This window comes from Triticum aestivum, chromosome 4B (assembly GCF_018294505.1).
Source record: "Triticum aestivum cultivar Chinese Spring chromosome 4B, IWGSC CS RefSeq v2.1, whole genome shotgun sequence".
NCBI lineage: Eukaryota > Viridiplantae > Streptophyta > Magnoliopsida > Poales > Poaceae > Triticum > Triticum aestivum.
The window spans coordinates 63,121,219-63,133,163 of record NC_057804.1 but is presented as its reverse complement, the minus strand read 5'-3'; the positions used below and the strand labels follow the sequence as shown (position 1 = coordinate 63,133,163).

Sequence of the window (11,945 nt, the reverse complement as noted above, 5' to 3'; positions counted from 1 at the left end):
TGAGCCCCGCCTTAACCATCAGCAAGAGTCGAACGTGAATCATATGATGATTAAATTCTGCATGATACGATGAACTGACTGAAAACGTCCCAGACCTTGTGTAATGCCATGCCACGAAATCCTCAACGTTCCCTACATTAAGAGGAATTCTTAGTATCCGTTCAACATCTGTCGGACTAAAAACAGATCGCAGCAGATCTTCATTCCACTGACCCGAATGCGGGTCGATTAGCTCTTCTACTTTGGATAACATAATCTGCCCTCTTGGCGTTATAACTTTCTGTGAGGCACTTGAAGGGATCCAAGGGTCATACCAGATATTGACCTTTGAGCCTGTACCTACTCTCCAAATGAAACCCCTTTTAAAAGTTTGGATTCCCGCCACAATGCTCTGCCAAGTGTATGAAGAACCCTTCTTAGGGCCGGCATTAAGAATGTTACCATCTGGGTAATACTTTGCACTCAGAACACGTGCACACAAAGAGTCCGGATTTTGGATTAGTCACCAACACTGCTTTGCTAACATAGCAAGGTTAAAGTTGTGTAAGTCTCTGAATCCCATACCGCCCTTCTTATTTGGGATGCACATTTTCCACCATGCGTACCAATGCATTTTTCCTTCTTCTCTTCATCATCACCCCACTAAAAACTTGACATTTCATCTATTATTGACTTGCAAATACCTTTTGGTAATTTGAACACTGACATGGCGTATGGAGGTATTGCTTGAGCTACTGATTTCAACAAAATTTCCTTACCTTGCATGGAGAGCACTTTTTCTTTCCACCCTTTCAATCGACGACAAACTCTATCAATGAGGTGTTGGAAGCAATCACTATGATCCACCCCAACCATGGTTGGGAGGCCTAAATATTTGTCTGATAGAGCCTCAGTCAAAATATTTAACTCTCTACAAATTTCTTCTCTCACTAGAACGCTGGTATTTGGACTGAAAAAAATACTGGACTTGGGAGCACTCACCAATTGTCCAGAGCTGCCGCAATATGTATCCAACACCCTTTTTAAGAGTCACCGCATTCTGGTTATTAGCTCTCATAAGAATAAGCGAGTCATCAGCAAATAATAAGTGGGATATTGATGGGGCATTCCTGCAAACTTTTATTCCTTCTATACCTCCCACTTCCTCCTCAAAAGCGAGCATACTAGACAGGCCTTCAGAACAAAGTAAGAACATGTAGGGGGATAAGGGATCTCCCTGTCTCAAACCTCGAGTGGGGAAGAACTCATCTGTCTCAGTGTTATTAAATCTGACTCTGTAACTTACTGAAGATACACATTCCATAATAAGCTCTATTCACTGCAAGTGAAAACCCATCTTTACCATTACTTCTCTCAAGAACCCCCATTCAACTCTGTCATAAGCTTTCATCATATCCAACTTGACCGCGCAAAAGCCATTAGTGGCATGAGTTTTCTTTTTAATGGCATGAAAGCACTCGTAGGCCACCAACACGTTATCAGTTATTAATCTGCCTGGCACAAAAGCACTTTGTGTTGGGGATATGACATCAGGGAGAATTCTTTTAAGCCTATTAGCAATCATCTTGGAAATAATCTTGTATACCACATTGCATAGGCTGATCGGCCTATATTGAGTAATTACCTCCGGGTTCTCTACCTTAGGGATCAAAACAATGTTTGTTGAGTTCCATCCATCTAGAATCTTCTTCTTCTCAATAGCATCCAGAACTTCCTTAGTTAGTTCATCCCCAAGAATGTGCCAAAACCTTTTGAAGAATATTGCATGTAGGCCATCCGGTCTAGGGGCCTTCATGTCACCAATCTGAAATAAAGCCTTGCGCACGTCTTCCTTAGTATAAGGAGCAACAAGTAATGTATTCATATCGTTAGTCACCAAGGACTTGACCGATGCTAGGAGATTTGTGTCCACTTCTCCTACATCAAACTAAAACAAATTTTTGAAATAGTCAGAGATTAGGGGTTTGAGGTTATCATTCCCCTCAATCCACCCACTCTCATTTACACGCAGTTTTTTAATGAGATTTTTCCTCCTAGCTGACGCAAAATGGCTGAAGTATTTTGTGTTTCGATCACCATGTCGGAGCCAATTTACCCTCCCACGCTGTGACCAGTATATCTCATCTTGCTGCAAAAGATTCCCAATCAGCACCGACATCTCTTTCTGTTTCACACTAACCTCAGTAGTAAAGGGAACGTTCATCAGTCGCTCCAGCTCCCTTTGCGCTTTCTTCAGTCTCGCGCGAGGCGCCTTTTGGAGCGATTGTTTGCTATGAGAGATGGCACATACTTTTGGAACTTTTTTTATTTAATGAAAATATCACATACCCCAACAAATAATTTTCTGAAAATAATCACCAACAAGTGATCTAAATGTTACAGACTAGGCGGTCGTAAAACAGATTCAGGAGTCAAATATAAACTGATGCGTAAACACTTGTCAAGATCAAAAATTAAGTTTTATATTCATCAAAGCAAACGTATTATGTTACATGTCTTGAGAAAAGCAATATTGATAACAAAATCTTTATTAGCAGACTCATACAGGTAGACTTGTTCATCGTGTGTATGATATACTAAAGCAAATTTTTGATTTCTCTGAATGATATTCTAAAGAAATTTTTGTAATATTTGCAGCACATCATGTGCAGTATTATTCAAGGTAAATTTTATGAAATATTGGACACGAGATGTGTGTTTGATCATGTCACCCGAGTATTTCATTTTCATACATGTTCTCGTTATTTCATCTTAAGCTTTCTCTTAGATTTGTTTTTTACTAATATTTTGCCAGAAGATATGAAACACTTTCGACGGAGAGTTAGACATGAATAAGATAAAAGGACGCCTGATTTATCTAATTCTGATGTCGTGCTCCTGGAGAGTCCACATGAATTAGTTGACTGCCATTGCAAATACATCTTGTTGATCGATTATGTCAATTGTTTAGAGTAAGCAACATTTATAAGTATATTATGCATCAATATACATTTTTGTGATTCTTACTAATTATTTTTCAGAAAGGAATGGGTGTGAATCTCTATGCCACATCCAATGGGCTTAAGTCTCAAAAAATGAAGGCATACTTAACATGTTCTATGGATTTGTTTCAACATGGCCATATGTATGCTTGCATGCAATGAGGTCTTTTTGGTTCTAGACCCTCCTGTACACTTCATGGATCTGCAGTTTTGTGTAAGTTATCATAATTGTATAGCCTTATGTGCTTTTTAATTAGTAGAGATTGCTTAAGAATCATGCAAATGATGCTAAAGATAGCATTCCTGACATTGTATGAGAATATCTTAAACACATCAATGAGATTTTAGTTTGTAATAGTTAATTAGTTGAGTCATTACTCTAAATGTATACAATGTCATATTGCATTTTTTATTCATTTTCTTTCTTTTTGTGTGGAAATGATCTAGATCTATTATCAAAGTTCACCGAAAGTACAAATCATCTCAAACATACTAAAAATTACATTGAGATTCCAACACCCCAAAAACAACCACTACCCCCGCCAAAACAAGTTGCCGACGCACCACGGTCGTCGCTCCCCTATCGGAGCCGGCTTGACCTTTTCCGATGATAGGAGGGAAGTCTTCGTACACGTGTCCCTAAGGACCAACACTCTGGAATCGCAGTCGTCACCGTTGAACCATTGCATCGATTTGAAGCACCTGCACATCTTGCCACATGACGAGAAACCCTAACCTCACCGCCGCAAAAGAGACAACAAGAATCTATGCCGAAACTCCATTGACTACGTCTAGACGAACGAACTCGAGGTGGATTAGAGTCCGAAAGACAAACTCAAGGAAGTAGCGCGCCATCCGCCTGAGCACCACGCCTTCAAGGAATAGAAATCCCTAACCTAAACTACTAACCGGAGCGGAGGCACTGGGATTCCCCTCCCTGCCACCGGCCGTTGGAGCGGTAGACACAGGGGAGGCGAATCGACGGACTCGCCGGTGAAATTTAGAGGGGAGAGTTTGTCCTAGTCACGAGGAAGTCTCGTCAGAAAATTAATTTTATTTATTTTCTGATTGTATTTTATTGGCTATCTTTTCTATACATGCATTATGCTTATACAACCAGCAAAATTACTGAAATGCCCGTGACAACGCACGGACATTCTACTAGTGATGATAGGAAGCCACAAATATTGCCTATCTTGTGTACAGGGTGCTCAGGCCCCAGCTGCAAGCACAATAAATCTGCAGGCTACTGCAACAGCAACAAATCCACGCACCAAATCTCATCTCATGCACAGAATCGATCAGCAGATTTTTCAGGGTTGCAAATTAACTGAACAGATATACGGTGTACTATTCATCATCAGCTAAATCCTGACGGCATAGAGACATTCGGAGGGAGCAGAAATCAACGAATGAAGCAGTAGAATACGAAATCGAAACAACATAGACACAAATGCAGGTGTCCAGATGATCATCGTCACAAACTCCGGTGTGGTGTGGTTGCTCAGGACCTCTTGAGGCTGGTGGTGATGGGGATGATGATGATGAGGATGAGGAGCAGCAGCAGGATGATGCTGATGCAGAGGCACTTGCGGCTGCCGCGCTGGTGCTCGCGGGCCTTGCCGAGCTCCTTGTTGCCGGAGTGGACGTAGTCCCTGGCGTTGATCACGTGGTTCTCGATGTCGTCGATCTTCTCCCCCTGCGACTGCACGACGACGGCCATGTCGAGGAACACCTGGTGGAGCTCGAGGAGGCTGCGCTCCACCTCCCCGGCGGCGTCGTGGCGGTCCTGGATCTCGTTGAGCGCGGCGAGCACGGCGCCCTTGCCGTGCTCGGCGACGGCGGCGCTCATGATCTCCTCGCCGCGGCCCTCGGAAATGATGCGCTCGATGACCTCGTCCTCGGGGACCTCCCCAGTGAGCGTGTAGTAGCGGCGCTCGACGGTGTCCTTGTACTCGGACATCATCCGCTGGCGCAGCGCCTGGAAGTCGAGCATGATGTCCTTGAGCTTCTTCCGGAGGCCCGCGGTGACGGAGGTGCGAGTGCGGTCGAGCGTGGTGCCCTCCTGGCAGCCCGCGGAGAGCCTGCGCTACGCGGCGTTGGCGGCGTCCATGTCCGCGAGCGCGCGCTGGATCCCGCGCGCGCGGCCGAGCACGGCGACGATGTCGGCGTTGACGCGGACCCGCATGGCGCGCAGCGCGTCGGGCTGGTGCAGCGACTTGCCCTCCTCGTTGGCGGCATGGAGGCGGGCGAGCGCGTCGCGGATGGCCGCCATCTCCTCGCGGACCGCCTCTGCCTCCTTGAAGAAGCCCTTGAGGCGCTCGTCGGTGGCGCCGCCGCCGCCGTCCTGGGTGAGCTCGGTCTCGTCGCCGCCCGCCTCGAGGTCCTTCATGGCCGCCTTCTTCAGGTTGACGTAGCTCATGAAGGACTTGGTCATGAGGTCGTTCATGGCGCCAGTTTCCTCCTCCCCCTCTCGCTGCTCGCGCGGCGGTTGTCGGTCTCTAGGGTTTGGGCCGTGGCCGGGGACGAAGCGGATGGATGGATGTGCGCGTCGGTTTGGGGGGAGAGAGATGGGGAATTGGGGGTGTGGGGAGAAGGGCGAGAGGGAAGGGAGGGTTTTAATGGTTGAAACGGTCAACGTGGAGCGGGCGGTGGGGGGAATAGAGCCGTTGGTGGAGAGTGGAGACGGCATCCCGCAACGGCTATGTGAGTCCAGATTTCTTTGTTATCTTTAGTTTTATTAGGCATAATATTGAATTTCTGGGCAACGGAAGCTGTGATGGCAGAGATGTGCAACGGGTCGATGGATGGTGCCATGGCAACGATGGCTTTTGAGCATCGGATTCTGTGGAGATAAATACACTCAAGCACGATACGGTCACTGAGCTTTAGAATACGCTCGATACGGTCATTGAATATGATGTGACGTGAAAATACGGTACATGATGGGTACAGCGTGGTTGACCGGTCGTCCAGGCCAAGTGGCGAACCACGAAGGCGTCGCCGTCGATATTTTACATTGAGCCCCCTGGCCATCACGGAATCCACCCATTCACCCCTCCTCCACTCACGTCGCATCTTCGTCTTCGATTGGAAACAGGGAACGGCTGCATAGGCGACGCCGCCCTCGGTGATCGTCAACGGTGCAGGCAAGTTGAGGCGCGGAGCTCCTCCGTGGTTGCGTAGGCGGCCGTTGTGCGTGTTCTTCTCGCGGGAGGCGTCGGGAATGGCCCTTGTTCGTCGCGCAAAAGGGGCACCCCCCTGTGTACAGTACGTATTCGCCCCCAATGGAACCCGAGCCTTTGTGCGTTTTGATCGTCAAAAGACCTCCTTTTAGGGCCGCATTTCCATTTAAGATGTGTTCTAGTTGCAAGGTTGGACCGATTGTTCTAGGGTTTTCACTCAGGATTTGGGGGTTAAGGGAATTGGGGCTTAGGGTTTTTGAGAGTTAACCAAATTGAATCTCTCGTCGGTTGTGATTGATCTAGTACTGTTATTGTTGTGTCAGGTCGTCGAAGCAGCAATTTTTTGGTGGAGATCAACCCTGGTGGATTTTTTGTTGGCTAAGGCAGGAACCGTTCTTATGTAGATGGGTGTGCCATTTGGGATCAAGTGGAAAGAGTCACTTGGTCACCTATTATGATTGAAAATCTTGTGGAAGAAATATGTTATGAGATGGCAAGGAGGCTTAAGGTTTTCTGCTGTGTCCCCATCCTTACACTTAGCACAACTGGTCTCAGGGCAATTACTGATGATGAATAGGCTGGCAGAATGCTCATGTTTCTTGATATTGGGCACCACTTTTTTCAGCCTCTATTTGGATCATGATGATAGCTTCTGTGCTAACCTTGGTGAGGATGATGTTGTAAATCATCCAAGAGCTAGTCTTGCTGGGAAATGTTGCATGAAAACAAAAAAAATTCTACGCACACGCAATGATCTATCCATGGAGATGTATAGCAACGAGGGGGAGAGTGTGTCTATGTACCCTCGTAGATCGTAAGCGGAAGCGTTTCACAACGCGGTTGATGAAGTCGAACTTCTTCGTGCTCCAACCGATCAAGTACCGAACGCACGGCACCTCCGGGTTCTGCACACGTTTAGTTCGGTGATGTCCCTCGCCTTCTTGATCCAGCAAGACGTCGAGGTCGTAGATGAGTTTCGTCAGCACGACGGCGTGGTGACGGTGATGGTGAAGTGATCTCCGCAGGGCTTCGCCTAAGCAGTATGAAAATATGACCGGGGATGTAAACGGTGGAGGGGGGCGCCGCACATGGCTAACAATTGATCTGGTGTGTGCTAGGCACCCCCTCCTCATATATATAGAGGTGGGAGAGAGAGAGAGGGGAGATGCCAAGGGGCTCCCCAAGTAGGTCTGAATCCTACTTGGGCTCCTGCCCTTGGCCGCGCCCTTGTTGCCATGTTTGTCGGAGGGGGAAGGAAAGAGGTGGGGGGGAGGAAGTGGGAATCCTAATCCACACTTTCCTTTCCTTTCCCTTCTCCCCTTTCCTTCTCCTCTTTAGGTCGGCCCATATGAGGGGCGCACCACCCCTTGTGGCTGGTGTGTTTCCCCTCTTGGCCCATAAGGCCCATATCTTTTGCCAGGGGTGCCCGGAACCCCTTCCGGTGATCTGATAAGTGCCCGGTACTCCCCGAAACACTTCCGGTGTCCGAATACCATCGTCCTATATATCAATATTTACCTCTCGACCATTTCGAGACTCCTCGTCATGTCCATGATCTCATCCGGGACTCTGAACAACATTCAGTCACCAAATCACATAACTCATATAATACTATATCATCATCGAACGTTAAGCGTGCGGACCCTGCGGGTTCAAGAACTATGTAGACATGACCGAGACACCTCTCCAGTCAATACCCAATAGTGGAACCTGGATGCCCATATTGGCTCCTACATATTCTACGAAGATCTTTATCAGTCGAACCGTTATGATAACATATGTAATTCCCTTTGTCCATCGGTATGTTACTTGCCCGAGATTCGATCCTCGGTATCTTCATACCTAGTTCAATCTCGTTATTGGCAATTCTCTTTACTCGTTCTATAATACATCACCTCGTGACTAACTCCTTAGTTGTTTATTTGCAAGCTTATGATGTGTATTACCGAGAGGGCCCAGAGATACCTCTCCGATACTCGGAGTGACAAATCCTAATCTTGATCTATGCCAACTCACCAAACACCTTCGGAGATACCTGTAGAGCATCTTTATGATCACCCAGTTACAGTGTAACGTTTGATAGAACACAAGGTATTCCTCCGAGATCTGGGAGTTGCATAATCTCATAGTCGAAGGAATATGTATTTAACATGAAGAAAGCAATAGCAATAAAGCTGAACGATCATTATGCTAAGCTAATGGATGGGTCTTGTCCATCACATCATTCTCCTAATGATGTGATCCCGTTATCAAATGATTACACATGTCCATGGTTACGAAACCTTAACCATCTTTGATCAACGAGCTAGTCTAGTAGAGGCTTACTAGGGACACGGTATTTGCTTATGTATTCTGTAAGTGCATCTAGTGCCCCTTAGTGATTTTGGTGTATTGAAGACTTATAGGTTAGGGGACTAATGCGTTTGTGAGTGTACACAGGTCTATAAGTCTATGAGGAGTTTGATATTTACAGAGAAAGTCGACCCCTAAAAATGAAGTTCTTCAACTGAAGACTTTGATATTCTGAAGACTTTCTGAAGACTTTGAAAGTGAAGAAATTGGTGTGACCTTGAAGACTTGGTATTCATTTGTGGAACATGAAGCGTGACTTTTGTTTTCGTAGTTTCATTTTCTCCTTCTTGAGTCATAGGAAACACCGTACTGTTAAAGGGGGTCGAGGAAATACTAAGGAAAAATTTCCATGTGATGCTCAACTCAAAATCCTACACCTACCAATCCCTTCGAGTGAAGCCTTTGGAAATCTCATACAGTTCAGCCACCTTCTTCAGCGACAGAGACGAAGTTCTTCTGGTCGCTGATGAATTTGTTCTGAGTGAGGAGTTAGGAATTCGCCAGTGCGAATTACCTACACAGTGAGGAACATGATAGCTCTGAGGAATTTGAGAGTCAAATTTCCAACCGTTGCTGTGCTGTGCGCCAGCTGTCCCAAAATATCTTATCCACCTAACGGTCATATCATTGAGGGGCATTTATGTCTTATCATGTCGGGCTGCTCCCTAGGCTATAAATAGCCGCCCCCTACAACCACTAGCTGGTTGGCTGCTCCGAGAGAACTTGACACTTGTCATTTGAGAGCAACCCATCCTCCGAGGACTTTGAGCGAAAATCATCAAGTGAGGAAAATCCCAAACCCAAACACCTACAAACCCCAAAGTGATTGAGCATCACTGAAGAAATTGATCCTGCGTGGATCCGACGCTTGTTACCTTTGAAGACTGTGCTTCTTCCAGACGGTTAGGCGTCAAGGTCTAGAGCATCCAAGAGGAATTGTGGATCGCCGAGTGACCAAGTCTGTGAAGGTTTGGAAGTCGCCAGAAGACTTACCACGAGTGATTGGACGGGATCTGTGTGATCTTAGTTCAAGGAGAATACGGTGAGGACTGGGTGTCCTGAGCTGCGTGCTCAGCGACTGGGTGTCCGGGACTGTGTGTCCTCGAGTTTAAATACTCAGCCGCTCCAACCAGACGTACAACTGAGACAACAGTTGGAACTGGTCTAACAAATCATTGTCTTCACCAACCTAACTAGTTCTATTTCCTCAACCCTTTCATTTCCTCATTACTGTGTTGAGTGTTTGTTCATATCTGTGTTTGAAGACTTTGACTGAAGACTTTCTCAATTTCCTCAGTTCAATTTCTTCAGTCTATTTGTCTTCATCTTGTGTTATCCTGTGATTACGCTTTCTGTACTCTGTGCTTGTCTTCATTTCATCATGATGACCATGCGTGTATTCTGTTATGCTTACTTCTGAGTACTTATTCCGCTGCTAATAGTTCTTCGCTAAGGAATTTCCTCACCGGCAAATTCCTCAGTGAAGAATTCATAAAAATCGCCTATTCACCCCCCTCTAGTCGACATAACGCACTTTCAATTGGTATCAGAGCAAGGTACTCCCTTGTTCTGTGTGATTTTGGTTTAACCGCCTGGAGTTTTAGTTATGTCGACCGCAGGTATGATAAAGGTCTCGGCTGGGTGTCCTACCTTTGATGGAACGGACTACCCCTACTGGAAAAACAAGATGTGAATGCATCTCGAGGCAATTGACAATGATCTCTGGTATGTTGTGGAAAATGGTGTTCCCTCTGTTTCACCCTCACTGAACGCTACCGATGTGAAGAGATTCAAGAAACTCGATTCTCAAGCGAAGAATATCATATGTGTCCATCTGAGTAAAGGACAGTATGGAAGAGTGAGTGCTTTGGAAACTGCTAAGCTTATCTGGGATAGGCTGTCCAAAGTGAATAAAGGAGTCTCAACTCAGCGTGACTCTCGAGTTGATGTTCTCCGAAATCTCTTCAACCGCTTCAAAAGATTCGACAATGAAAATGTCCAACAAACCTTCGATCGCCTCACTGACATCTCAAATGAGCTTCAAGCCCTCGGTGCCACTGACATCACTGACCATGAGGTGGTGAAGAAACTGTTGAGATCGCTTGATTCCTCACTTGATACTCTGGGTCTGATGATACAAGAACGGGCTGACTACAAGTCTCTTGATCCTGCCGATATCCTCGAAAGGCTAAATACTCACGAGTTCCAGCTTGCTGAAAAGAGAGATCTCTATGGTTCGAGCTATGGCAAACCACGTGCCCTGAAGGCCAAGGTTGTGTCTGAGTCTGAATGTGAGGACTCTGGTAGTAGCCTTGGTGATCCTGAAGAACTGAGCCAGGAGCTAGCACTGCTCGTGAAGAAATTCCAGAAGTTCTCAAGACGTGGTCGCTTTGGAAAATCCTCAAGAAGTAGTGATTCCTCATCAAGTGACTATAAGAGAAGGCTGTGCCACAAATGCAAGAAACCTGTTCATTATATTCAAGATTGTCCTCAGTGGGAAAAGGAATTGAAGAAGAAGAAATACAAGGATTACAGTTCTGATGATGCGAAGAAGAAGAAGAAATCGTCAAAATCTTCGTCATCAAAATCCTCGAAGTCTTCATCTCACAAGAAGAGCAGCTCCAAGAAGGCTCGGACATTCATTGGCAAGGAAATGGACTCTGAAGCTGAATCTGAGGAAAATGAGGAAGAGGAGGCATATGAAGAATCCGAATCTGGTGTGGCGAGTCTGGCCTTCGCTACTGCTTTTGTTAGCAAGTCCATCTTCAACACTGAAGAAACTGACCCCATCAACAAGCCTGATGAAGATAATGATGACTACGCTCCCACCTATTGCTTCATGGCAAAAGGTGCAAAGGTACTCAAATACACCTCCTCTGAATCTAGTGAAAATGAATCTGATGAGAATCTCAAGCCCAGCTACTCTAAACTTGCAAAGATTGCTGTAAAACAACAAAGAGCTTTTGAAAAGGTTCAAAACATGCTAGACAAAAGTGATGATATGTTGGGTGAAGAAATGGATCGCACTAAAGCCCTGACTGAAAATCTTCAGAGACTTCAGTCTAGGTTTGATAACCTTCAAAGTCATCATAACACTCTCTTATCTGATCATGAGAAACTTTCTTATGAATTTCTTCAAAGAAAGCAAGATCTTGAGAAGCTAAGAGTGAGTTATGAAGATCTTCAGAAGGAGCGCGATTCATTACTTGCTCAACATATCAGCACTTCTCAGGAAGAATTTGTTCCTCCATGCTTAAAATGCATTGAACGTGAATCTGCTAATTCTTCACCTGAATGTTCAAATGCTTCAACTGTTACAAATTCTTCACCTGCCTCTGCTATCACTAATTCCTCATCTGAGGACATTGCTAGTATCACTGACGATGCAGGGCTGAAGGAACTGTACACGACAGGCATGTACAAAAGC

At 45.7% G+C, this 11,945-nt stretch overlaps 1 pseudogene; it reads right to left on the bottom strand.

Annotated features, from left to right (window-relative positions):
• Nucleotides 1-4,300: 4,300 nt before the first annotated feature.
• On the bottom strand, nt 4,301-5,563 carry LOC123094430 (syntaxin-related protein KNOLLE-like; annotated as a pseudogene).
• Between the last annotated feature and the right edge of the window lie 6,382 nt (nt 5,564-11,945).